Source organism: Meleagris gallopavo, chromosome 1 (assembly GCF_000146605.3).
Source record: "Meleagris gallopavo isolate NT-WF06-2002-E0010 breed Aviagen turkey brand Nicholas breeding stock chromosome 1, Turkey_5.1, whole genome shotgun sequence".
Classification (NCBI taxonomy): domain Eukaryota; kingdom Metazoa; phylum Chordata; class Aves; order Galliformes; family Phasianidae; genus Meleagris; species Meleagris gallopavo.
The window spans coordinates 33,733,578-33,761,288 of NC_015011.2; the positions used below are offsets into that span (position 1 = coordinate 33,733,578).

Below are 27,711 nucleotides of genomic sequence, written 5' to 3' on the forward strand. Positions count from 1 at the left end.
AAAGTAAAAAAAAAAAAAAGTAAAGCTAGTCCAGTATTATCTGACTGTAACCTTTTCTCTACCTGAAAAACAAACATCCATGATTAGAAAAGCTTTTCCAGTGGCCAAACATTAATCTTTTTTCAGTCTTTTCAAGTAGGCTAGTAATCTAAAGCCAGTTAGAAATGCTTGCAATTGTGTCTTAAAGAATGATCCTTTTACAATTTTCCAGACCGACTCTCCAGTCTTGCTTGTCTGTCTGCTGACAGTTGTCTGAGTTGTCACAGCAGTTCTTCTTGTGAAAGTATTTTCTTCAGGAGGGACGGTATTTTTTGTATGGTAAATAACACCAGCGTGTTATTTGAAAAGCATCTGAAAGGCAGGATTCTTTTCTCTGAAACCATTCTCCTGCAGTACTGCATTCAGGAGCTCATGGATTTTCCTTTATTTTGTTTTGACTTGGGAACTCACAGTGTTCTTCATACTGTAGATACTCGATGGCAGCTAGCTGGTGGATTCAGGCGATGATGGCCTGCAGTGCTGCACTTCAAACCCTATTTCAAGATCTTGTATCGTCATCCAGCACTACAATCTCTGAGTGCCTTCTGCATAAAATCAGTGCCAGTAGCACAGACTCTATAGAAGAGCACAAATCTTCTCATTTCTCCCCACTACTGAAGTAGCAAACTTTATGGGAGGTCCATATTTATGGACTGGTCTGGCTCAGGGCTGGTGTCCAGGCATCTTTTGTGCTGCTGCCCACTTGTCCACCACAGAGTGAGTCCCTGATGCTGCAGCCTTTGGAGAAAGCTCATAGCTTTGTTGTGCAGGGGTCTTTGTCACCTAAGAAATATGTAGTGCTGAGAGCAGCACTGTCCTGATCCATCTGTATAGGACAGAGTGATGAAGGGTGTTTTCGTACGAATGGAGAGTAAGAGGGAGGATGGATGGGGAGGTCAGCTGCCTTGCAGCGCTCTGCGGGCTGCAACACCCAGCCAGCCCTACGTATGCCCTTTCCCCTCTCTCTGTCTCCATTTCAGCCTCCCACACACTCCTTTTCTGTGTCCCAACCAACACCACCACCCGCTTAGCTAGCCCTGTGGTCACCATTTCCTAACCTCCTCCACCTCACAGAACAAGGAGGGAGCCAGCCCTGCTTCCCGCTGATGCTGGCCTCGGCAGCCTTGGCTGGGGGACAGATGCTGCTGGCAGAGGTCTGGGAGGAACTTGCAGTGGTAGCAGAAGAGAAGAATTTGGCAGGGAGGTAAGCCACATGATTGTGATTCATACTGTACTCTCGCAATGCGGCAGGAGGGCTAGGGAAAGCATCGGGTGCCAGCACCGAGAGCAGAGACACTCACGTTCAAGCATCACATTCTTTTTATAGTAAGGCATGCCTCATAGGAAAAATATTGAACTTGGCCTTCCAGGATGAAGAAAATATGCCTGACTGTGATTTTAATGCTTGAGTCACTCACTTAATCAGTTACTGGTTGCATGTAGGAAGCCTTCTATTAGGCTGACTTGGGAAAATTGTTTTTAATTAATTAATAGTGACACTGAGCTGTTTTTTAATTTGTTCAAAACTGCTTTCATTTGTAGTTCCCTCTATGTAAAAACATTCTTAAGATACCATAATTCAGAAGAGTAATCACCTTATTTCAGTCACTTGATGCAGCTGCCTCCCAGATAGGGTGCTTTATTCAGTCAGAGGTCAGAAGCTTGCTGGAAGGCAAAGAAAGTCGTGCAGGACACACGGTGGCCTAGTTGGCCTGGTTCTTCTGCTTGTCCTGGCACCGAGTGGTTCCTTAGCCCTGGGTCACATGTGTGTCCTGTTCATGTAGGACATATGAATGAATGGAGCAGCATACGCCATTGGCAGTGCAGGTGGCAGTTCAGAGATGGTGCAACAAGCTCAGCTGGAAGTTTCCGCCTCTCCCTTTGTCTTGAATACCCGATGTAACAAGTGCTTCCCATCAGCCTCCTTTTGACCTAGCTCTCCTGTGGGACAGGAAGGCAGCCATAGATGTGTGGGTCAGCTGCAGAGCCGAGGCTGTATGTTCCAGCACACTCACAAGGCCCAGAGGCCTGTTGCTTCCTGTGTGCCATAAATCTGTGTCAGCATCAGAAAACACAGAGGCCATGGCGCATGGAAGTTCCTCTTCCTCACCGAATGTGTTTGTGACAGATTTATATTGATGGCCACAGTGCTCTGCAGCCACAGACTTCTATTATACTCAGCTCCACTAGCTCAGTCCTTATTTCCTGTTGAAGGTGAGACAAGGTCCTATATGAATGTGGGGTGGAATTACAGCTGGACTTTATAATTGCTGTTAGCACAGGAGAACCTTTAAGAAATATAGCAAGTCCTTTTGTGTTCAGAGCTGCCTCTGCCCTCTCTTCACCAGTTCACTTTATGCTAGGTTCACTTCTGTTATGCTATGAAAAGGCAGTAAATCTGTGCCTACATCTCTCATTATTTTTACAGAGAGTGTTTGAAAATAAGGTCGCTAGTGCTTTCTTGGGGGGGAAAAAACAGCCAGTTTCAGCTAGGTAGAGCTTCCAAAGTGCATAGAGAAACATGAATGCTGGTAACAATTATTTTAGGCCTCAAACTTAGATACAATAAATTAATGCCCTCCAGATTTCATTTTGGGAACAGGACCCACTCCTGTGTAGGCACATTCATACGCCATGAGCCCTGGGGCAGGTCCCGAGCAGTGTATCTTCCCCAATACGCATCCCAGCTTCAGCAGTGATGCCTGGGCTGTGTGGGGCCACCAAGTCTGGGCGGAAGCCAGGCCAAAGCCGGGCAGAGGTGAGGTTCGGCTCTGTCAGGCTGTCCTGCAAACAGATACTCTTTCATTGCCTTTTCCTGTTCCATGAGAACTACAGGAAGGACAATCTGATTCTTAGAGTAAGGCCTTCAGAATTTCCAGAAGAGTTTTGGGAGGAGTGCCATCATCTTCCGTGCTCTGAAGAGTGCCGTCAGGAAGCTGCTCTGATAAACCGCAGTTCTCGTTCTGCCGTTGTACAGGTTTGGCACCACTAGATAGCGGTAATTTTAAGTCTGAATCAAGAACCAGAAGGCAGCAATACTAAGTGGTAACTAGAAGGAGGTAATTACACATTGACCCTTTCTTCGTCCTTTGTAAATGTTCCTTCTTCCTGTGTCTATTGGACAAGCATGTCTTTTGTTTAGGCAGCTGGTCACTGGGCAGAAGCAGGTCTCCCGCGTGCCTGAGGCTGTCATGGGGCTGTGGGCAGCCAGCATAAATCAGAGAACCCAAATTCAGATATCACAGGATGCAGAAATGCCTCAGGGCTGCTTTTCTGCTTCCCTTCATCTGTGCAGGACTCTCAATCTAGGGCAATCAGTTCTCTCTTGTTTCCCTGTGGGATTTGATGACTTAGGGCTTAGTGATTGTTTGCAATGGTAAATAACTGCCTTGGATTGAAAGGGGAGTTCAAAATCTCCTGAACCGAATCCCCTCTATAAACAGCTAGCCTTTATTTTGTCCTCACAGGAGGAATCACGGGGCGTTGCCCTCTGTGCTGGCTGTGATTCACCCTCTGCCATCTCATTCAGGGAGGTTTCACGTCACCGCTGCCCTGGGTGGCTGTCATGCCGGAGGCCATGCTGCTGGCCTAGCTGGGTGTCTGAGCGGCCAAGGTGTCTATTTTGGGATTAGCACAGTTTTGGGTCTGACATGTTATTGCAAACAGCTGTCTGTGCATTCAGGTTCCTAAAATATCTTTAAATGCCTGGGTGTGTGCGTCTTCCCTAAGACACAGAGGAAGTCTGTGGTGGAGCAGGAACTTGTCCCTGGGGCAAGACTGTGACGGTGCAGAGCTGTGAGTAAATTAGCGTGTAGCTCACGGAAGTTTTTGAAGGCAGCTCCAAAAACAGCTAGTGAGAGAAGCACGTGTGAGATGGTAGAACCTCTGCCTGGGAGGAGAGCCCAGGGCTTCATGCAGCTCCGTGACAGGCAGGGCTCATGACAGCCATTTACTTCACTGTCCCATGTTAGTGAATTACATCTAGAGCAGCTATGGTCTATATGGTGAAAAACAAACAAACAGATCTCTAGCTTTGAGATCAGCCATCTGCCAAGCAGAGGCTCGATAAATCAAGGTTATATGAAGAGGGTAATGCGCACACGTGTGTTTTGCAGGCTTTGCATATTTCTCCCATGACCAGTTTTTCTTAGTTGATACTTTGCAGAAGATGTTTCTAAGATTTATGCAGCTGATGGCACTTAAAGAATGATGCTGGAAAGACCTGTGCCCCTTTTGGAGGGAATTTAGTTACTATCTCTCAGCATACTTATTTTCCTTTACTATAGCTAACTGTGTTTGATCGTCTGATCCTGGAAAGTGATGGATATCTGCAGTTTCCACTGTGCTTAAGCGAAACTATAGGTGTTTTTATGTCTTTGCTGGAGGAGTTTTAAAGGAATCTTTAAATCTATTGCTTCACCTAGTGCCCCTGTTAACGTGCTTCAAGGTGGGTTGTGAGTGGCGTGGCCCTCACAGCCTGTCTGCTCTAATGCCATTTTTGGCGAGAGGCCCCTTGTCAGAGCCTCTCACCTACAGGAGCAGCCTGCTATGCTGCTCTGGGAGGAATCCCATTGAAGAAAATCAGCTGGTATGAATGAATGGAGAGACTCCAGCTTTGCCTTTGCTGCCGACAGAGATACTGTCTCAAGTCTTGCACTCAGAGGCAGAGCTCACACAGACACTAAGGGAGGCTAGAACAAACCCTACTAAACTAGATAAGGAATATCCAAAAGAAGGCAGAATCTGGCTATTAGTAGATGCCTTCAGTTGCTTTTCGACTGCATTTTTGCTAACAATTCAACCTAATTTTGAAAAATGCTGGAGTATCAGTCTCAAGACTTGCAAATAAGCATTTTATTAGCTTTCAGATGCACACATAGTATGTACTCTTAGACATTCGCAGAGCCTAACTGGAACTACATGACAGTTGTTTCACTTCTTTATAATCTCTGCAAATTCTTTAATGTAAAACATAAAATAAAAGTCAGTAACAATGTTTGTGAGGAAATGTATTGTGTTTAAGTGTACATTGTGAAGAAAAAAGGCATTAGGATTGTTCAGACTATAGGAAATGAGGAGAGGAGGAGGAAATAGTGTTTGCTGAATGTGTTTATGTGAGGATTACATGCAGTTTATGCAATTCAAGATTTCAGAAGCAGATAAGGGCTTCTAAATCAGCCATAAAATCTGTATCTGATTTTTCACACCAACGAAATAACAAAAAAAGGTTTTGTTTTCTCTGGAGGAAAACAGACTGAAGGAGGCATAGGGCCAAATTCTGACCTCACTTTCTCTGGTGTTCAGTGAAATTGTTGGAAATACGCTGGATTTACACTGATGTAAGTGAGATTAGAGCCTTGCTTGTGACAGATAGAACAGTGCCTCTGTGTGTTTGGTATAATTCGAGGCTATTTTAATACAAAAACTATTTTAAATACATTGATATTGCTGTAATGTAGTTGACAGATCATATAAGCAAGTATGAACAAATATTACATAACAATCTGCAGCTTTCAAATAATTTTGCTGCTATTTGGCTGAGTTCTTTGGGCCTCCACGCATCCTTCCTAGTTTAAATATGTTTCTTATGAATGAACTTAAAAGGAGTAAAAGAACATCAACCGTGCAAGTCTGAAATAAGTCAACAATCACATGCCGTGTCTCTTTCAGTTGCTAAGCGACAGCTTGTCTTGTCCAATCTTTAAATTGAATTTCTGGCTGGATGTGTTTATTCTCTGGACGTGAGCGTAGCCAGGCAAATCCTTCATTCTGCAGTACAGCCTCTGTTGTTGCTGCATAGCTTGTAGATGATACATAATCATTTTGCAGATACATTAACAAACTGGGGTGAATCAGAGTTGTGGCATCAACTTAGATTCTTCACCAACTGTAGTTCCATTCTGTTGTTTGTGTGTATTTCTTTTATATTAAGTTCTAAATCTGAGGTTAAGCTGCATGTTGCTCTAAGCCAGTGGATATCCTTTTATTTCAATGGATCTGTTGCAATTTGCACTGGCTGAGAATTTGGCCGCTAAAAGCTTATGTCAACAGAAGTTTTAATTGGGAAAAAAACAGTAGAAAAATGAAGTAAAGCTGTTGCTGTAGAGAGACATTTCTATTATGTCATCCTAAAATAGTGGTGTTTTGAGTATAGTCTGTCCGTTCATCTTAAACAGAATTAGTACAGTCAAGAAAGGGGGGAGGTGTGAATGTTTCAAGGAGGTCTTTGAACGTTTTCTTCAAATGTTCTTTGCATCTGAGATCCCATTTTTTGTGTGCCTTTATTTGCTCCAGAATACCACTGCCTGCCAACAAAGGAGGGCCTGTCCTCCCAGGAATTTTCTGCATTCCTCTCTGGAGTAGGCATTTTTCTCAGCTACAAAGGCCCTTTGGCAAATTCCTTCTAATCATTGGATTTACCCTGGGCTCTGATAGGTGCCATTCATGGACTTGGTCTGCTGTTTGATGGGGCTGAAGCATTAATGGGATCTTTTCATGATAAACAAAACAGAGCAAGGTTACTGGAGGAATCACAAAGGCTCTCCTAGGGCAATGTGGTTCTTTTTCTCTCCTTCTCCTTTCCCTCCCTTCTCCATTTCCTTTTGGTTTATTCATCATGCTTTCCTTATTTTTATGAACATACGTTCGCGTTTTGTTTGGTGACCATTTTTAGTGGCAAGTCTTGTGCACTCTGTGCCCATGCCCCAGGATATCATGTACACTTGTACCAACTGCTGAGCTTTAACAGCTCTCTGGTTTCTCCAAGAGGTCTCACACACCATCAGAGCAGAGATGTCAACAGCTCCTGACTCCTGTGTTCCTCTCACATGGATGCAGGTTCTGTGATTCCTTCCCATCAGTCAGTAAGTGGTGTTCAAGGGAAGAGAGAAAGGAGAAGATAAGGAGGGACTCACCTTGGCATCAAAATAAAAGACAAAGTTACCACTGCTTTCAAACTCCATTGTTAATTGTGATTTCATAGTGTTTTGGACCACACATTTGCAGTTTTTTTCTCTCTAGTGAGTTTGTAAGTACTATGGATACATTGTGAAGGGCAGTGTTGCAAGCTCACAGAAGTAATACACAAATAGTTTTATTTACAAAAAATAAGCTCATCAGCTAAAGATAGGACAGAAGTGCATCTTTTCTTTGAAGTTGTTTCTACTTGTCTTTGTGTGTTAATGGGACCCAATAAAATATAAACTCCATGATGCTCTAACAGTTTTTGAGCTCAGAGTTGCAAACATACAGAAGTGTTTTCTTGGCCTGAGGGAAGGTTCAGATGAACTATCTGAGACATTGTGTAGGGAGAGTATGGTTGAGCTCCAAAGCACCTTACCTAACTGAAGTCCGAGGGAGCTGGAACCATCCGGCAGGATCACAAGGGAGCAGGCTGTTCCCTGCAGAAACCTCCAACAGTGAGACCTGCCACTCCTTTCATCTAACATCTCACAGATCTTCTGATGAAGCATCACATAAACAGTTTGGGTGAGCAGCGTGCATCCTTCTAGAAAACAAACTTGCAGGATTTTCTTTTAAAAAGCATTCATTTTGAAATTCTGGGGTTCCCAAACCACTGAATTTCCAACTGGCAGTTTCAAACCAATTCCTTTCCACGTTTACTACTTAAGCTATTGATTCAGCTATTTTTGAATCTGATAGTGAATCAGTTAGGTAAAAAAAAAATTTTGTTCCAGAACTCCCTAAGGCCAAGCAATCTTTTTCCACAGAAAGACTTTTTGCTGGAATTTTCCTCTCCAAAATTAAAAGAGGGAGGAAACACGTAGAAGGGAAATGAGCATGTCATCTCCCATCTGTTGCACGTAACTTTTCACACTTCCAAACTGCTGAACAACATGAGGAGAAAACTGGATGTACTGTAAGTATGTTAAGGAGATCTTTTAGACTCATAAGAATTACATCAGTAGGTGCAACACATGAAGCCGTGACAGTCCACTACCTATATTTTTGGGGGGTCTCTGGAGAACTCTCCGAGCTTTTCAGACAAGAGCTCGAGGTGCCTTAAGTACCTGTTAGGATTATTCAGCTTGGAGAAAACAAGAGATTTACTGTAACTAGTCCCAGTTGTAGATCTTTAGGCAAAAACTCATAGGGGCTTGAAAAGCATACAGTTTAATCTTCCTTCCTTTGTCCATTTATCCATCTTCGTCTCATTGCAAAGGTATCAGACGAGGCAGGACCATTCTGACTGGTTAACAGAAAATTGGCTGTCTGAGCTGACATGAGCAGAAATGGAATCCTGATGGTCCTGCAATGAATCCTGATGATCCAGTTGAAAAGTAAATGAATGTGTACAAATAACAATGAGAAGCTATATTTCTGATAAATTAAGGGAAAAATAAGAGGTGAAAGTGGCAATGGTGCAGGGTAAGTTAACCAGGCTGGCTGGCCTGAACGTAATGGACACCATGGTGGGACCAAGTTGTCTTGGTCACGCCACAGCCAGAATGTCTTGGGCTTATTTCACTAGCTATGAAATACTGTGCTTATGAAGGAACCACACCTGTTAGCTCTCCTGGAAACTGAGGGTTGGGAGAATACGGAGAGGAGTTAAGGCACTGGCTGCTTTGCATCATTGCAGTTCAGTCCAGTTTCCTTAGCTGTAAGAAGATACGAGATATGAATGACCTCAAGGCCCTAGAGCCCTTCAGCTATTCTGGATTATCTTCCAAACCTGGAGCACGCAATGTTTTATTAGCAGTTGCTATAACTAAAAACACTTACTTGGCACCCATCAGTATGATATGCAGGGACCTTCATGCATTTTAGAGAATTAATTAAATGTATTACCATGTTTAATGTCCACAGTGGGAGATTCAGTCCTGGGCCATGTGGACTCAGAGATGCATGGTTTGAGTGGGACACATGATTAAAGGATGTGTAGTCATAATCCCAATCAGTGCACTGACAACTTTATTTTATATTTGTTCTCTTTTTGAATTCATTCTCCAAAACATTCACTGCCAAAAGTACCGCAGGGATAATGAAATAATGTGAAAGCAGCTTTATGTTTGAAATTACATGTTTCGTATCTCCTGAGAATATCTTGAATGGTGTAGAAAATTGAATTACATTTAAATAATGAAGTCTTCTTCTCAAAGAATATCAGTAAAAATGAGCTTTGCTGTCCTCAAAGAACTAGCAGTATAAAATGCCAATCATGGCTTAATTGTGATTGAGCATGCTAATTACAGATGACAAACTAAAGGTCTTTGAAGTCTAATTCTTGATTGGGTCTAATAATCTGTTTTTTCATAGTGCTGAACTTTAAAACTTAGGCCTGCAGCTAAACTAAAGGAGAGAAATATAGCCATGAGGTCACATCTAACAATGATTGAAGGTGAAGTCCTCCTTGTGTTCACTTGGAGACCAGGGGAGAGTCCCAAAGGGGTCACCCTGGAGGTCACAGTAACAAGCAACAAGCTTAGGTTTTGTACAGATCTATTTCCCATACATTTAATGGAAAATGTGTCCAAATAACCATTTGAAAACTGTAGCTACCCAAAGAAAATGCTGCCCTTCCCATTAAGCGTGGGAAATACCAACATGAGCAAGGGAAAAGCTGTGCCTCCGTGTGCCCATCAGTCACTTCTCTGAAAGGAGGCTTCTGCCTATGCTGGATGCGGAGAACCAGCAGATGAGGATCTGCTGAGGGTCTTGTCCGTACCTTTTAGGTGATCTGATTCCTCCAGTTGAAATAAACCTTGAAGTAGAACATGTATTCTGTGCAGGAGATAAGATTGGCGTTGGAGAAAACCTTCTGGCTTATGGAAAGAGCACAGTGATAATTGTCTCCCAAGTTCCTGGTAATGCTAGCAGGATGAAATTGCTAGTAGCACACCTTCATGTGATACAGGTGACAGCATACACAAGTGCATGTTTTGGCCTTTAATCTAAGCTAACAAAAGACACGCAACACTTACTCATCTAAAAACGGGATATCTCTTGCTGCTCATTGCATCCCTTTTGCCCATGACTGCTGCACAAATGGGCTGTGAGTAGCTGTGTCCCACTGCTACCCTAAGTTCACTGCATCAGCTCCCATTTCCTATCCATTGCTAGATTGGAGTTTAAGAGCAATATGAACTGAGTGTGAGGAGATTCATCCTCTCTCTGTTACACCCAGGGCTGTGATTGCAACTGCAGCAAAATTTGAGATGCACAAAATTTGAGTGTGTGGTTGAGCACAGGTAAGAGTTTACTGGCAATGGTTTGTAATTTTTGGAGGATATTTTTATTCATCCAGAAACATTAAGTTGTTTAATCAAAGATTCCCAGGAGGAAAGGTTCGTTTCAGTGATTTTCCCATTCCAGTTAAAACCAAAAAAGGCTGCATTTCCTGTCCCAGCATTTTCTAAATGAAAAGTTTTTCTGTTTAAGATATGAATCAAACTGATTAAGAAAAGCATTAAAGGCCAGAAGAGAACGCCTGTATCTGCAGTCAGAAATTTCTGTTGATTCTTTGTGGTTTTATTTCATGAATCTTTGTTATACTTTTATTTTCAATGGACTTCTAATTGTTCTTCCTCTTCAGTGCTCGGAATACCAACTGTTAGGTCATGCAGCTTTCAGTTCCCTGTCCTTAGCATTACATTTGTCAGATTACAAGGCAGACACTGCCGATTGGGTTGTGTGACAGCAGTATGTCATCTGTCTTGGTTCATATGGAGGAACAAGAGCTGTAGCTGGAAAGAAGAATGTGCTTTTTGATTGATAGCACCATTTTCTCTCTTAGCTTCAGGATCCAACTTCTCAGCCCCAGCTGCTTGGCAAGTAAGTCTGTCTGGGGGCCAGTGAAGACCATGGTACCACTACCACTGTAGTGGTCATACACCTTGTGCAACACTTAGGAGACTTGTCAAGTCTGGTTTAGTCTTTGGATGGAAACACAGTCTGCAAAGTTCTCACAAAATGGGGAAAATGCTTCTAATCAGTGCTAAAGTCTGTATGAGATCTTTCAGAAAGATAGTATAGTCTTTTATATGGAATTATAATAACCTCATAAACCTGATATGAGGTCAATTCTTCGCTAATGCCAGAGCACAAGTACAGAACTTGGCTTGCTAATCCTTTACATTTTCAGATCCCACATGCACATGAGGTATACATTTTGAAGAATTAAGGCAATTGATCATAGGAGCAGCTTGCTTAGGGGATGTGGTGAATTCTTCAAGACTTACAGTCCTAAATCACAACTGGATGTTTTTCTGAAAGATACGCAGCACTTCAACGTTGATACTGATGCAAGAATTCCTGGGCAAAATGACTTTTGCTGTGCAGGAGGTTGGACTAGGTGACGACAATGACACCTTCTGGTCCAATTGGTGTCCTCTAGTGGCTTGGGGGTTGTTAGTGTGAGCCCTACATTGTGCCTCAGTCCAGTGTTTAACTCAGTTTTAACTTACATGGAGACTGTTCACATTGCTGTAGCAGGAAAAATGATCTGAATGCAAAATTGAGAGCTGTGTTCTCTTGAGATGGGAGCAGTCCCCTGAGCAATACAAAGAGGGTGAAGTTGGTATGGGAAAGAGAGCGAATCAGCCTGGCCGCCCGCTGCCATGGGAGGAGCCATGTTATAATATTACTATTACCATGATATTTGGCTGTAGGAACTGTCCCCTTCAAGGTCCAGCTACGCTGGTGAAAGAGGTCACTGCTCTCGGCCAGAGGTTATTGACCTTGCCCTGCTCTGCTTCCTAATACTGCTTCCTATTCTGCCTCAGGCAACATTGGCCAGATCAGTTCAGCTGGATTAAATGGTTGATCTGAGCCAGCCTGCCCAGTTTTGTCCTCAGAGGCTGGGAAGCTGTGCCATGGGGAATGCCAATGGCCAAGCCAGGCAGGCTCCAGCTTCCCATGGGAAGGGGATGCCAGTAGTAGGCTAACAGAGTGTCAGGCCCCATATATTAAATAGCTAACTATGCTGTGGCCTGAAAGATTTTTTGCCCTATTTGTGGGTGTTGAATTCTACTATAATAATCTTCACTGGATCTCTGCCATACCGAGTCCAGGTTACTGGCACATCCTTTGGAGGAGGATTTGTTTTATTTGCTTGTGTAGGAAACAAGTTCACATCCTGTGAGTTGTACTGGCTTTGCTTTCCCCGCTCGTTTCTGACATTTCCCTGCCACCAGTGAAAATCTGCTCAACATGTCAGCTCCTGGTGAGCAATAATTGCATTATCAGCTCCATCAGGTTATCAGTGAGCCTATAAAGTGGCGTCTTTTCCTGGACCCCTATGCCTTGCAGCCTCGGTGCTTTCAAAGAAGCACACATGAAAGAGATTGCTTTGCCTGGCATCAGTACAGACTTGTGTTAAGACCAGGCTCATTTACTGCAAGTTTTATTACCTGTGGAATGTAAAAAGGATGTTCAGTGTAGCATGTCCGATGGGCAGGAAGCAAACTAAAGTTTGATTTTTAACTCTAGTTAATATCCAAATATTTTGTTGTGCAAGACTGCTAATTTTGTTTAATCTTTTTAACAGCTACTGAGCCATGGTCACATCTGTGTAACCTCAGAGAGGATGCTGAGGACTCACATTCCAGCAAATTATTCTGGATTTAAATGAGGGTGACTGAAGCACAATCTGGTCTAGGGTTGGTGATTTGTGTTGATTTAAGGAAGGTGCATCAGCGTGTAAAACTTGCAGCTCTGTGGGAAGGATTTGAGGATGGAAGTCTTCAAGCATGGGCAGAAGCCAGTCTGTGCTAGCTTGATTTACTTCTGAGCATAATGTTGGTTGGCATGTGATGAAATCACGGTTTCTATTAGATGTTCACTGAATTTGTTACAGAGGTCCTTGCTGGTATCATTTCAGTGCAGGTCCTGTCAATGCTTCCATTATAATATTTGTTCATGAGTAATATTATAACATGGCCATAAAAGTTCTCTCCAGATTGAAAACTAGTGCACAGGCTCCCAGCTGAGATCCAGGAACATTTCTCTTATGCTTAAAATTTGAAGGAAATTGTCTTGGCCATGGTTTAGTTAGAATAAGACAAAAATGGGATTTTGGCTGCATTGGAACATATTTTACATTTCTTTCACTAAAACAGAAAAATATTTTATACACAGTAATTTTCTTTACTGTTTTTATATACAACAGAATTAGGGAACTGGGCAGTAAAACGACACATGGCTGTCCACATGTGAAAATATATCTTATATTATATATATATTATAATATATCTTAATTCCCCATCTCGTCAGCAAGGGGATTTTATTTTAAGATTTGATCAAGAGGGAAAAGCAGTTGTTAGCGTTCTGAAAATGTCATGTAGGCATCTCCCTTTAAAAGGTATGTATACAAAACAAGGTTAGATCATGGGTTTGTTAATCTCATGTTTTGTATATAGTAGCCAGTATGAGAAAAGGATGGAAGCAGTCTCCTCATAGACGTCTATTAACAAAGGAAGCCCACAAGGGAAGGTTCTGTCTGGTTTATGGGCCTTTAATGGTTATCAGATGCTCTCAAACACCGGAGTTTGGATGTAGATAGCTAATGGAGCTAACACACATTTTCATTTCTGCCCATTCTCCTTCAGCTCCTCTAGTTGCTCTTGATAAATTGATGTAAGTCAACGACTCTCAGACAGATCCTGGCCACACTGACACCTTTACAGTCCTCACAGGATTCTCTGTGCCTTTGGATGGTTTGAGGCTGTAGAAAGCATGGTGATGCAGTAGTACCCAGACACTGTGCTGGAATACATGACCATCTCTGATCCCTGCTTGTTCTTGCTGTCTGACTGCTTTGAGGGGATAGAATAAGGAAGAATGTTAGTTTAAATGAAAGAGGGGAGATTTAGGTTAGATGTTAGGTAGAAATACTTTATGCAGAGTGCAATCAGGCACTGGTATAGGCTGTCCCAGAGAAGCTATGGAAGCCCCATCCCTGGAGAGATGGGTCTTTGGGCAACCTGGTAGAGTGGGTGGCAGCCCTGCCCATGGCAGGGGGTTGGAACTGGATGATCTTGAAGGTCCCTTCAGACCTAAACCATTCCATGACTATGATTTCTTTGGGGGCCAGAGAGCGGAGGATTTTTAGGCAGTTTCAGTGGACATGTTTATTCCGTGACATCCACTAGAGTCACTCGAGAGCTCCATGGCTGTCTGTAGTTACAAACCCACTGTCAGCGTTTCCAGTCTGTTTTGCAGACACTGACACTACTCCTGGTCTCTCTTTTAAAAAAAATCTTTGTCAGGTGAATTTGGTGCTTGTGAAAGGTGTTGGCCTAGCAGTCCTGGAAATTAAAGTCATCTGTTAATCCCTCATCTGGATTATATCACTGCCCTATATCATTATTATCATAGCTGCCTGGAAAAGGCACTAGCCTCTGATTCTGGCAAGTCATATGCTGAATTCCTGATGGGGGAACAAGAGGATTTTAAGCTTGGTTGCCTTTGGCCTGTGACTGCTAAAGGAGAGCTCTGACAAGCAGCATAGATGGGACATCACCATCATGTTTAGCACCAAAAAACTTGCCGCAATTTGTTTTTCACATGCCATGCCTTTATTCGAGTTTGAAACTTCTCTGTTAGAAACTGTGTAGCTGCTGCAACTGCATGCTCTGGTAACTCCAGGAACATGAAATGACCAAAGGAGATTTCAGGAGATTAGGTGGCAGGGGTTGTTTTATGGTGTTTTGAGCATGGCTGCTCAAATGCACTGGAATGGGGTGTGTATTCATGAGAATAGCTTTCATAGGCATCTGATGACTTTAGATAAACTCAGGGCAGTAATTAAGCTGTTACAAGAGTCATCATTTACATGTATTTTGAATTGTATGGGAAATTTTCCGGTATTGTAACAATAGAAGTCTCATATGAACTCGGCATAATATTGAGAGCCAGGCAGAGATCCTAGTGTTTTACTGCAGTGAGGGGCTTGGCTGGGCTCTACATGTGGGTTCCTCTTGGAGCTCTCCATAGCAAAGTGCGTCCTTTCATATGACACAAGCCAGCATTGCCAGAGTGAAACCTGCCTCATTTGCAGCTGCCAGGCATTGATTTTGTCCTGCGTGCACAACCCCAAATGGCTGCTGTTTGGCTCTGAAGCACATCGCTACTCATTACTTGTATAAGTGGAGCGGACAAATCTGAAGGTTTAAAGTACTTCAGAAAATTCTGTCTTTGTGGAAAATTCCAAAATGTACTCTCAACTTCAAACTATCGTATTAGTAGCCAGCTCTCCTGTAAAGGCTGGTATTTGCTCTCCATCAGTGTGTGCAAGTGGGGGGAGGTGGCAAAGGTGCGTGTGCATTTCTTGGCTTGTTTTCGCCTGACCTGAACTGAATCCAAACACTCAAAGCAGAGTCACAGCAGAGTTCAGCAGCACTCTGAGATCGTGGCATTAACCCATTCACAAGTTTGAGAATGAGGGAAAGGAGGAGATGCCTAGAGATCTGACACTCCTGTGAACCTCCAGCCAACTGGTGAGCAGCGTAAATTGGTCTGGCTCCATTGACCTGCAGCTATGCTAAGTATGTGGGAAGGGGCCTGATGCATTCAGGCAGATCTTGCTTTGTTTGCATCCGTTCAGAAATTGTGCTGTACTCAAAACATGGCACGAGCACAGTTGGAAATTTAAAAACAGAAATCAGTATGATTTTCTATGTGCTGTGTCTTATTTTTTTGTGTGTTAATTATTCATGGAGCTGTTAACTAGAAATTCACATGAATCCCAAGGAAGCATTTGATCTAAAATAAGGAAAATGCCTTTACAGGAGAAATGTATAAAAAGCTGATTGATATTTATTTTATTAAGCATATATGGATTGTTTGATTTTGTGTCCTGGCTATAATCCCTGTGTTTGGAGCTATGCTGATGGGAAAATGGTATCCAGCAATATAGGAAAGGTGATACTATGTCAACAGATAGGCAGTGGGTTAGGACATGTGACAGTAATCTTCCACGGCATTCAGAGCATTCAGACCATATGCCTCAAAACATCAGTAAAATACATGTCAAAGCCATTTCCTCCCCATAAAACCCTTCAAGGATCCTGGGGGGATGTGAGGAGGAAGCTGCAGCCCCTCTCTGGGCACTCACTGAAGGGCACAGGGACAGAGGAGAGGACATGGCACCTTGTTCTGGATGAGTGAACGAGGCTCGGCTGTGTGAGAAAGTGAATGAGCAGAGCCAGCAGCTGTATGTGAGCAGAACTCTGCAGATTGGCAGGGGGTTTGCACACAAATGCTTACTGGCAGCTTTTTGGAAGTTCTCACTGCAACAAACTCAGCTAACAGTGGGCACTGCTGGCTGTTCTCTCTACTCTTGTTTTTCTTCACTGTCCTGATTTTTGTCTACAGGTTATAAGGGTTTTTTAGGAAAGGTTTTAGCATGCAGTGGAGGCTAGCACTGGTGATTGCTTTTTCAGTTCAGTCACCGTCAAGGCATCTCATCTGTGGCAGCTGTTCCTGGTCACTGAAGGCAAGGGTGGTCATACAGATGCAAGAGGGTAATGTGGGAGTCCTCTGGAGCACACTTACAACCTGAGATAGTGGGAAACCCCTTTGGCTGAACCTCTTCAGCTCAGCCTGGACAGCTGAAAGCTTAGACAGGAGGAAGCACCTCCAACCACAAATAAACAGTTTCTGTTCATTGGAAGGTAATGGACCAAAACCTGATGTTTTTACTCAGGCAGAACTCTCACTGAAGTTGTCCGGCAGTGTGTCTGCAGCAGGGCTGCGGGTTTTTGTCTGGGGTTATTTATTGAGACCATCATTTTTGAACCTCCCACTGGTAGCGTCTACCTTCCTCAAAAACAGGCAGCTTGGGAAAGGAGCACAGGGGAGTCCTGTGTGGAGGCCGTAAAATGGTTTACATTCTATATTAATATTGATTTAACAATCATAAAAGAACATAAATGTTTAAAAATTAAACATTTTTTTGTTTAAATATTAAACATTGCTATTTCTCCTCCTCCTGATCTTTAAATCAGCCTTGAATGTGGTTGAATGAGCCCAGGAAGGGGCCTCATTGCTCCCATACTTGCGCTGAAGTGACAGCGAGAACTGTGTGTAAAGCATGCCTATCTTTCAGCAGCAAGTTGTTTGTCTTCTCACTCTGATTGTTAATGACCATGAAAATGCTAGCGGGAGGCCAGCCAAGACACTGATTCCTTTTCTTTCTCTCTCCTTATAGCTTTCAGGCATCCTAACATTTTGTGATAATGAAATAATGTGGCTTGTCAGTCCAAAATAATAACACTTTACAAAGTGGAAATGCAAATTTCCTGTGATATCCCTGAATAGCAGGTGGTATTTCCTGATGTATTGTTTCTGACCTTCAGGGAAATTGATATTATGAACTTACTGAGGAAAATTAGTATGGTATCAAGCTCCAGCAATTAAAATAAAACAATGAGAGAATAGTAAAGTGAATAAAGCAACAAGAAAGAGAAGGTTTTAATAATGCTGTGGGCACTGCGTGTTGTTAAGATATAAAGTCTTTTTACAGAAACTTTGATGTTGCAAAGGGAATACAAGAAGATATTTAGCTGTGAGTTGCTTCTAAGGGCACAAGCAAATAATAGGGAATAATTAACCATTGAATTATTAAATAAATAAAAATTGCCCACGTAACAAGGTAATTAATACTTGTATATGGCTGGGAAAATCGACAAATATACATTTGAGCTTCTAACGGAAGACCAGGAGCAAACGTATGTATGCTTCTGTTAACTAGATTTTACTTTGAAAACATGGCAGTCTGTGCTGCTTGGTTATAGACAGACAAAAATCACAGAATTTTGGTCCTGATTTTGTAAAAAGGAGATGAACTATCAACTTTTTTAATCTTCCCTTCATGTAGATCATGTAGCGTCGATCATACCTTGTATGACTGTAAACCACCTAGGGCGTTACATATGTCACGTTGTCTCCTGTACCTACCTAAAATAAGGACTGACAGCTGGTTTTACATTTGTTTTGAAGAGACAGTGCTGCATGTTCCTGTATTACAAATAACATTATGGCTGAAAGGCCTATATAGTGCCTGTGGAATCTCCAGGATCTATTTCCAGTACAGCTGTCCTGTGCTCTCCCACATGCAGTTCCTCCTACTCATGCTATGAACCCAGTTGAGTTTGTTTCCTGAGGTTGTTCAAATAAACTTGAGATTTCTAGTTATGTGCAGCTGGTCTTAGTGGTTTCTATGTCAACTCCCTAACTTTCCTTGATGATAATTTATTATTTAATTTCTCTGCAGTACATGCACGTATGTTCCTGAAGTGTAAGGAAATGCTTGTGAAAAAGAAACCCTCTTGGCAGTCATTCTACAAGACAGACTAGCTCTTGCTTGTTATACTAGTGGCGGAAGTATCTGATCCTTGATTCGCAGATGCTAAAGCCAGATGGGACCCTGTGGTTATCTGATGTGACCTCCTGTGCAGAATGGGCTGTTGGAAGTCCATCGCAAGCACAGATCTGCTACAGATTGTGTAGAAGTGTACTCAGTAGGGCATTCCTTCTTACAGGTGGCATTTGAATGGAGGTGACAAACTCTTGCCATCTTTTCATTCATATTTAAAAAATGGGGAATGTGGTAGAAGTCAAGATCAGTTCCAAGAAGCCTTCCTTCAGGTATTTTTGACACTGACATGTTCTGTACTGAAATGTTTCACCTGTTTGGAGCTCTTTTCCTCACAGCCCATCTTTTGTCAGTACTTTGAGCATGTGGGGGATCAGCAGTGCAGCACTCAGTACAGGGACAGTAAATTTCTCTGATACTATAAATATTGCAGGAAGGCCTTGTTGCCCCAGAATCTTTCCGCTTTCCTTGCTGGGTTTGTTGTTTGTTTCTCAAGAGCTGTACAGTACCATGGGAAGACAGGAACAGGGTGAGAAGCTGGATGAATATTTACTGGTCAACTTGGAAATACCAACTGTAGTATTTTTTTCAGTCTACAGCATAGCAGGATTTAATTCCTCCTAGTCTCAGGGCTGTCTGCAGTATGTAGTCCAGCAACAAGACAGCTCATGAGCTTCTGAAGAGATACATGCAGGTGTGGAAGAACAGATATGGACGTAATTTCTAATCTGAGATGTTTAACGTATGTCTGAGTTACGGTATCCTGGCTGAGCTTTGCTTAGTGTTAGTGTCTACCCATGCATGAGCTGCTAGCCTGTCCTCTCTGCTAAGTACTGTTTTTTTCCTCAGTAAAACAGATGTAAAGTGATGATGCTTATCCTCACAAATGAAACTGGCAAAACCCTGGTGGTGGTGACTTTTAAAATGTTTTCTTAGTCAGTGATGTCTTTGTGTCCTTAAGTCATGAAGAATGCAGTAGATCACCAACGTCGCAATAGAGAGTTGTCTTTTTGTTTAGTAGCCACTCGTAGATTAAAAAGTCATTGTGATCCACATTGGAGACAACATGAGTCATGTGATGGAATGGTCATGGGATGAGCCTTGCTGTTGTGAAAACAGTGGGGAAGTGATCTGAATTGCTGATAAATCATCACAAACTGAGTTCTGTCTTGTGACATTGCCCTGTTCTGTCACAACACCAGTGTTGTAAAGGGGCATGTATATGTCCCCTGAGCTAACAGATTAAATAGGCCTACTGGAAACAAAATGAATACCTCCAAGGATACCTAGCTGCTGCAGTAGGATGCACTTTTCTTTCTTATTCACTTTGAATGAATGCCTTTACATGGTACTCAAGAAAATCGCATCATTAGAGGTGTTGTTTTTCAGATGAGATGTAAAACCAAGGCCCTGACCACTTGTGATTATTAGAGTTCCCATGGCTCTTTTCAAAAGAGTCGAGGTTTTGACCCTGGTGTTCTGGGCAAATTCCAATCTGTGTAATTACATCCTTCCTTCCCTGTGCTTAACTGGATATGGCAGTCTTTACCTTGTGTCCTAACTGTATGTAAGATTGTCTTGTGCTGTTAAGACAGATCTCATTCCAGAAATGGCTGCATTTCAGTGCAAAGTGATGCAGATCCTTTTTTCAGGTTCCCAAATCACTTCTGGTGTGAAAATCACTGCGGGATCTGCAAAAGAAGGGATATTCAGAGATGAGATTATGTATTTCAATGTTCTTTTTTGATTATCTCATTTATTACATAATCTTTTTGTAAGAATATCCATGTTGAGCCAAGGTATAATAGCTGTATGACCCCTTAAGACAGCATCACAGGTCTCTCCTGGTAATGTGTTAGATTTCCACTTCTAAAGAAGCACGGATTATTAAAGCAGATGCATTTGGAAAAAAAGAAACTCACCACAAGTAATACTGATGAGGAGATAGGTGAACATGTTTGTCAATGTGGTGTCCAGGCACTTCCCAAATGGTTTTGCATGGAGTTGAGTGTAGGTACCAAAAAGCTCAGATTGGAATTAGTCCTGTCGTCAGGAACTAAATTTACTTTCCTCTGTCTATTACTCTGTGCCAATCGGACCCCTGTAATGGGGTGCAGCATGGCTGAGACAGCCAGGGGAAGTACACTCTTGGGTCTTAAAGGGCAGTGCTATATGTGAAGGTTCAAAAATGTAAATGGGCCAACTATTTTATGTGAAAGGATTCATGAAATTAAAACTCATGGGCTGGATCCTTCCTAATAAAATGATCAATAGTGCCAAGTTACCCTACATCCTGTTTTATGAAGACCTTTATCTTTGGCAGAGAACCACAACCTTCTTTCCTCTGTGCTCTGTCTTCAGGGACACATAGATCCTGTTCTTCCATTTTATCTCTTGCCAGTTGGTCTAAGCACAAACATCATCTTGTCATGGGATGAGTGTGGACATGTCTTCAGATGTCATGGGATGAGCATGTCTTCATGTATTAAGTCATGGCTGGGGCTGGGTATTGAGATCTTGTGTACCTCCTCCACAAGGGATGGTTCAACCAACCGCAGCCCAAGTGTCATCGGGCCTCAGGACACTTAGGAATAAGGAGAGGGAGAGCACCACCACAGTGCTGAGCAGGAAACCATATGGAGCGTGCGTGATATTGGGGGGTTCCTTCTAAGGTACAGAACATTTATTAATAGTATCCTGATGTGGAGATCTCACAGAAGTCCTGGTTTTCTTGTCAGTCAGGAAGCTTTCTGGAACTGTGGCGGTGCATCTGGAAGACTCATGAAATCATCAGTTTGAGGCTTGCAAACCAATTTACAGTTAGCAAAACATTGTCTTTTTGAGAAAAAGAAGCAAAAATAAAAAAATAATTTAAAAAAACAAGTATTTGCTAAGCAAAATGGAGCTAGACTATATCACTTTCATGAGCTCTGTGTTTAACCATTAAAAAAATATTGATTTAGTAATAAAGGACAATTATACAATGCCGAATGAGCAAAACAGCCACAAATTGCCAAGGGCATGTGCCAGCAAGGGCAGACAGGAATTAAAGTTAAAAAATATGGCTGAAGAGGCCACACATTTATAAACGTAAATACATCTAAATTAGCCCTGAAGGCACACATTCCGGAGAGGTGATGAAAGAGGCATGGGCAACTCCTTATCCCATCACTGTCCCCCACCCTTTTGAAGTGCTTGTATAACAAAGAGTGAATGTCCCGGCTGTCGCACTGCCAGAGCAGTCTAACCGCAAAGCTGAAACAGATCTGTTTCTACACAGATTGCTATGCTGAGAGATGGTTTGAGCTCTTCTTCAGGAAGAGCACGAGCTCCTGCGGATCCTGCTGCCATCAACCCTGAGCAGCAGGTTGCTTTTCTGCTTGCACGTATGGGTATAATCATTCTGCTCCCCAAGATGGGGAGTCCAGGGACCTTCCTATTTTTCCCTGCTTTTCCATGATCTGAGAAGATGAAGCCTGGTTCTGAGTTTAAACTCTAGAAAACCCCATTAATTACCCAGCAATCCTTCTAACCAAATTTTCCAATTGCTCACAGAAAAAAAACACAAAACCAAACATGTCACTAATATGCATGCTTTTAAGAGCATAAGAGAAGCCGAAATGTGACAGTACAGTTCATGCTGGTGGCCAAAAAGAAATACGAACAAAAGATTTCCATATGCTTCCTTTTTGTGCTTTGCATTTACAGAGCAGCATAGACACTCATTCTTACCTGTACGCAAGTTGGGAAAATGTTGTGTGTTGGTCCTCTTCCTTCTTACCACTTTTCCTTGTCCCTTTTTATCTCCCCATCCATCCATTGTGATCTTTCCTTTTCCTCCCGTGCAACCCAACCAAAAAGAGCCCAGCACTGTTTCCTATCAGCCAGAGATTTCCAGAAACTGCTAGGTGTTCACACACTGTCCCAGTTTGTATTCTGGTTTTCTCACCTCTCCTCTCAATGCTGTCCCTCCTTCACCAGTGGCCTCCTTGTTGGCCATGGGGGTTTTCCAGAAAGAACAGTGGACTCACAGCAACTTCTGGTATTTTGGGGGCTGATGTAGAACTCCTCCTGGATGCACTCTAGGCTACCCAGCTTCCCTCTCAGGATAGTCTTGCTTGAGATTGGGCTTGGGAGTCACTGGTTAGAGGACATGGGGACAGTGGATGCCTGGAGCATCCTGCTGCCCGCTAACAGAGCCTCGCTCCCCACCATCAGTAGCTTTCATACATGTAAAAATCTGGAGCATCAGGCCACACTGCTGCTACTGTTAAAATGATCTTGCAGCTGCCATTAGAGGTCTGGTGCTGTTATAATACCTGATCTTGTGAAGGTGGATTATGTTCAGCTGCAAATCAAGCTTCTGTTTACCCAGGGCATGTTAATGCCCAGACAACATGTGTGTCTCTGCTCACCAGCATCATCTGGAGGCCTGCTATCCTTCTCCTTCATCCAGCAAGCTACCCTCACCTCTGCTGCCAGAACTACCTAGCCACAGATGCTACTAACTTGCACCTATTTGGCACCTCCCAAACCACACAGGATCCAATGAAAATAAACTGTGACCTGCCAGGAGATGGAAGCATTTACCTGTTTGAGTAGACTCAGCAACCGATTTTAGCCAAGAACAAGATTTTGCTCTATTTTTTGCAGTACAACAAACAAACAAACAAATAAATAAATAAATAAAAATCCAGCTTGTATTGTCACTTAGAAACAATCAACAGCAACAACAAAGTACGGAAAGATTATTAGGAATTCAGAATGAGTATTGAGCAGTCTGGTTCTCTGGAATGAACAGCCTTTGGTAAAATGTTAACAAGAGCTCCCTAGCAACAGTAACATTTAAAACCAGACTGCTTTCCAAGCCCAAAAGGTGCCCTGTGAGCAAGGAAACTGCTGTGAGCTGTGGCAGGGCTGTGTGGGGTGCTCCAGGCGCTGCATTCTCGATGTGGCATCAGGTTACAGCACAATAACGAAAAAAGCTGCAGGGGATTTGCATGCACAACTAACGCACATACCTTTGGTGTTCACATTGTTAGGCCCATGCAACTAAGATGATCTTCAGGTGAAATGTAGCTTAGAAAAGACTTAAATATCTGTAGCTGAGCAGTCAGGTAATTGTACTTTTAAAGTTAGGATCAAATCCTTCTCTCCTAGACTGGATTAAATTCAGTCTGTCCAGGATGTAAGTACCACAACTCCAAAATGACTCTGGGATTATCAGTAGCAGCGTCTCTTTCTCCCTCCCTCTTGTCCTCCTTTCTTTCAGAACAAGAGCAGAGTGTGTGCAGACAGTGTTCATATTTGTGCTGCCGTCAAGAGGTCAATGACATGATACTGTGGACTTTGATTTTGCAGTCTTGCAAAATCTTGCAGATTTTGCAGCAAATGACTTCTAGCTGAATAGCTAGAAAACAGTTTTGCTGCCACCTTTTAAAATGCATCACTGTGTCCCACAGATTCCAGAATGATGCATGTGGTGAAATTATTGTTACAGAGTGAATGGTGAAAAGCACACCAGAAATGCAAACCAAAGGTTCTTTCAGCTTTGCAGGGAATGCCTACAGATCATTGATTTGGACACAATGAATGTAATTTCCGTTAAAAATAACAGTATGAACCGAGTTCAGAATTTAATATATCATGCACCAGAATGACCTCAAAACGCATCACGCCAGGAAGTGGATTAATTACAACTTGTCACCAAGCCCCTGGTATATTTCGAGTATATGGAAAATGTATTTCTATTTCAGACACTGACTTCTTTATGAAACTGTGCCAGGATGTCAGCAGGCTATGTTCGGACCTTCTGACAGACACTCTCAGCAGCATCAGTTTCCTGGAGGCAGTAGTAATTATCAAATCCATTCGATAGACAGACAACCATCAGACATCTGTATATCCCAGACGTACAAAAATATCCCCAGTCAACCATGTGGCTACCAATAGATGCGTTCAGACAAAAAAAGTTCAAGAGAAGTGCCTCAGGCCAGATCCTCAGCTGCAGAAAATCAGCAACCAGCCTTCCTTGCACTGTGTGCCTCTTCTTCAGAGGAAACCCCTGCCCGGCCATCACAGGGCAATGGGAGGTCACAGGAGGAACAGGCTGGATGAGAAGAGGAAGCTTCTGCAGGATTTTAGGGCCAGGCCTGGGATGACCACATAAGCTCCATACAACATGCTTTCTATCTCCAAAGGGTCAGAAATGGATATGCAAAAGAGGCTGCCTACATGCCTTCTATCCCTACTTCAGCTTATGCTGATGGGGTAGATAGCTCTTTCTAAGGGGATGTAGACTAACTGAATGGTGCCTGGTCACAGGCTTAGGCACTGTCCTGCAGTTGTCTGTGCTGGTGGCTGGGGCCTTTCCTTCCAGCATTGCCTTATCCTCTGCCAGTGCCCAGGCACAGCTCAGGAACAGGCACGGGCTGTGGGGCTCCGTCTGGGAAGAGGAGGAGTTGTTTGGATACAGCGATACAGCCCAAGTTTCAGGCCTGCAGTGGATTGTTTTCTCCTGTAGATGAAGCCTGCAGATTTCCCAGGTCCATTTGGCCTGGTTCACACAGTAGCCAAGAGCCTGGGCCTTCAAGAGCTTGAGGTTGGTCCTTCAGGAAAGCATGAGGTGGAGCTTCCTAGATCCAAAGTGGTTTTACAAGGCAAGGAAAGAGGAAGAAAAGCACAGACCTTCCCATCAGCAGGAAGATGTGTAGAATCAAGCACTCAGTTTTCTCTCAGTCTCTAAGGATGTTGTATGGTCATTGCAGCAGCACATTGGTAGGGACACAGGCAGAAGACAAAATCATCACCTCTCCCTGCCAGGACACTTCTGCAGTCCCTGGGCTGCCTAGCAGAGCAGAGTTTACTCCTCGCTTGCCATAACTGCCACTTCAATTCTCTTCCTATCCCTGTTGTTGGCAGAAGCTTTTGGAGATCTGGAAATGAATGTGATTATTTGTATCTAAGCCTACATTGTGCACAATGGGCTCTGCATGTTTTCCAGTCTGTACGTGACGCAAGAATACTGTTATTGAATGAATTAAGGTCTCTGTGACCTTAAAATGGAGGATGAGAACCAAGGTACAAGGCTGGAAAGAAAAACATTACCTAGCAATAGTTACGTTTTGAAGTTAAAAGTTCACTTTCCAAATGGTTGCAAACTTTGCAGAAGGTCTGATTTGGGACTTTCCTGCCCTTTTTGTTGTGTTACCTCACTGGAGACCATTGCAAAAAAAGGAGACTGAGGAACTCCTGGCAGTCAGGTCCCAGGATGAGGCCACTGCTGAGTCCTGAAGCTCTGATCAGCTCTAGGCAGGTGTTACTGCTGGGAATGGTCTTTGAGGCAGAGCAGCCTCTGATTTAATGGTCTGTATGGTGAGAGGCCTGAGCAAGAAGAGAGGGAAGACTACAACAAAAGCAGGAACCGGACAGTAATGTGATCTGGTGCTTTTCACCTCTAGGTCATTAATTCAAATCTAGCTGGTTTAGAAGTAGCCAAAAATTATTTCCATATGGGTCAAGAGAGATGCATGTGAACAGAAGGGTTGCTGTATCAAAACAGACAAGATAATCTGGAGGTAAACAGTTGCACAATAGTTACTTGTGTGGAGAAGTCTGCAAGGTATAAAGCTGAGTAGTTCCTGGCCAGTTTACATCCTTGGATTGTGAAGTCTAGATTTCTTTGCAAATAACTTATAGTTTATTTTGGTCTCCTAAAACGTAGTCTCTTTTCTTACACTGTACCTAAGAATAATGAACCTCCCATTTGGCATTCTCAATAGTCTGTTTGTGCAGGAGATTATAAATAGGCGTATATATATGACATTTGCTTAACAGGAACCAGTTTGTGTGCTTTAGGTATTTATCAACAAGCCATCAGTGCTAAATTTTGTACTAGAATTAATCTGAAAGGTAGAAATGTTGCTGCTTATTATTTTAGCAGAAAAATGCACAATGTGTTGGGTGAAACATGAATAAAATGCATCAGGAAAGCTTATCAAATGCATGATGGATGATAATAAAGTAATGGGGGAACCAAACAGAGCAGAGGTATCATTTAAGAAGAGCATTCAGCAGCAGCAGACCCTTCTGCATCTGAGATGTGGGCCTACTCTAATGTACTGATTTTAGCTAAGTGCACCAATGTAAACTTCTTTATGGTATTTAACAACAGACACAAGGCCTATTAGATGGGCATTTCATGAGCTTCTCTGCCTTAATTAGTTTATGGAAATGTAACTGGTACCGTCTGAGAGATCATAAAAATTAGTATCATCTATCAAGAGCACTGAACTAACAACTATTCTGCTCTGAATTTTGATTATATCCTTGATAAACTCAGTGGGATATTGTAGTGCTTGAACTATCAGCTCAGCTAGCAGATGAAGAAAAATTACACTGTTTCCCTTCCTGTTCTCACCATTAGATTTGTACTTTTAAAATATTCAGTTGTGGTGGGAAATCTACACTGAGGAAGGTTGTCTTGAAGTAATTGAAAAAATAATGAAATATACTAGTATAAAATAAGGCCGAATTGGATTTTTGGTAAGTTTATTTCACAGTTTTTATCCTCCCCAGATGCAAAACCGTTGCAAAAGTAGCAACCCACAAAGTTTTTGTAGTGAAAGTAGCTTTTGTAGGCAAAATGTATGAAATCCTATCCCCACTGAAGTCAGTCTGTTGGCTTCCATTGCATATATATGTACCTGACTGGATACATGTGCCAGTGCCTGAATTTTCAGGCTACCAAAAGAGTAATGTGAAACAGTGTGTTTTGGATTTGCCAAATAAAATATAAAATTTCAGTGCCAGTCAAATAATTATTAAAAGTCACTTTGTGTACTTGGAAAACTGTGATGCTTTCTGCTCTCCTCCACAAGTGGAATAGAAGCACTATTTACTTTGTCATCACCTAAAGTTATTGGTGTAGCTCCTGAGATGTTGCAGGGTTTTCCAGCAGCAGTCAGGGGAGGTCAGTTTAATAAGCTAATAAATATTTTTTGAATGACCTGACTTTGTATTTGGTATAAAGAACTCTGAGTAGTGCCAAGTAGGATAGAAAATAAAGAATAAAAGTTCCAGAGATTTTGCCAAAATTCTCCACAGATTACTATTAGCCTCATTTATGAGACTGCACAGAGGACTGTGAAATCTCCTTTGAACTCTTAGGGCCAGATGGTTTTGCTGTTAGATCCTAATGACCCACAGCAGTGTGTGTACACAGACGCCCCAGTTACCAGTTGGCTGTAAACATGGGGTGTAGGCAGGAGAATTCATGACCTGTCCTTGCAAAACACAGGCAGTTCCTGCTTGGGCAGAGGGGGAGCCTCTCCTTG

The 27,711-nt window shown here is 42.7% G+C and overlaps 2 long non-coding RNA genes across 3 annotated transcripts in view; one reads left to right on the forward strand and one right to left on the reverse strand.

The window, feature by feature from the left end:
* The window catches only part of LOC100545666, a 101,037-nt gene that overhangs the window by 49,237 nt on the left and 24,089 nt on the right, over window positions 1–27,711 (forward strand). The gene's annotated exons all lie outside the window — the stretch shown is intronic.
* On the reverse strand, window positions 15,795–23,684 carry LOC109366182. Of its 2 annotated transcripts, XR_002112323.2 has the most exons (3): window positions 23,398–23,683; window positions 20,299–21,211; window positions 15,795–20,067 (listed from the first exon to the last, which is right to left on the reverse strand). It is a non-coding gene; the product is annotated as an uncharacterized LOC109366182 (long non-coding RNA). The 2 variants fall into 2 exon arrangements; XR_002112322.2 differs by having other exon boundaries at window positions 20,299–23,684.